The following is a 431-nucleotide window of genomic DNA, read 5'->3' on the forward strand; positions in this document are numbered from 1 at the left end:
CGTGGGTTGGGAGACACCGAGGTAGCTATCGAAATGGACTCGTCTACCACGGCGGGAGGTGAGCGGCCTCTTCCGTCTTGACCTTCCTCACGATTTCTCAGCTGCCATTAATGGGGGTGAGAAGGGAACCGGCCTTTGCTCCTTGTCATAATATTCTGATCAAGCTTTCCTTTCCTTTCGTTATTAAAGAACAGCTGACAGACAGTATTATACTGTTTCAGGGTACAACACAGTGGTTAGACATTTACCTGACTCATGACGTGAGCACCACGCTAAGCCTGGTCCCCACCTGGCACCACAGTGATGATGACATGATTGATGATGTTCCCCGTGCTATACTCCACGTCCCCGTGACTGTTTTTATAACTGGAAGTTTGTACCTCTCATTCCCCTTACCTTTGTCAAAGAACATGGCGTATGTACATCTATAG

At 48.3% G+C, this 431-nt stretch overlaps 1 protein-coding gene across 1 annotated transcript in view; it reads right to left on the minus strand.

Moving 5' to 3' along the window:
- LOC105308818 (protein kinase C beta type) overlaps positions 1-431 on the minus strand; it is a gene marked incomplete at its 5' end in the record, with an annotated part of 91,925 nt that overhangs the window by 57,275 nt on the left and 34,219 nt on the right. The window lies entirely within an intron of this gene.

Source organism: Pteropus vampyrus, unplaced genomic scaffold, assembly GCF_000151845.1.
Source record: "Pteropus vampyrus isolate Shadow unplaced genomic scaffold, Pvam_2.0 Scaffold630, whole genome shotgun sequence".
NCBI lineage: Eukaryota > Metazoa > Chordata > Mammalia > Chiroptera > Pteropodidae > Pteropus > Pteropus vampyrus.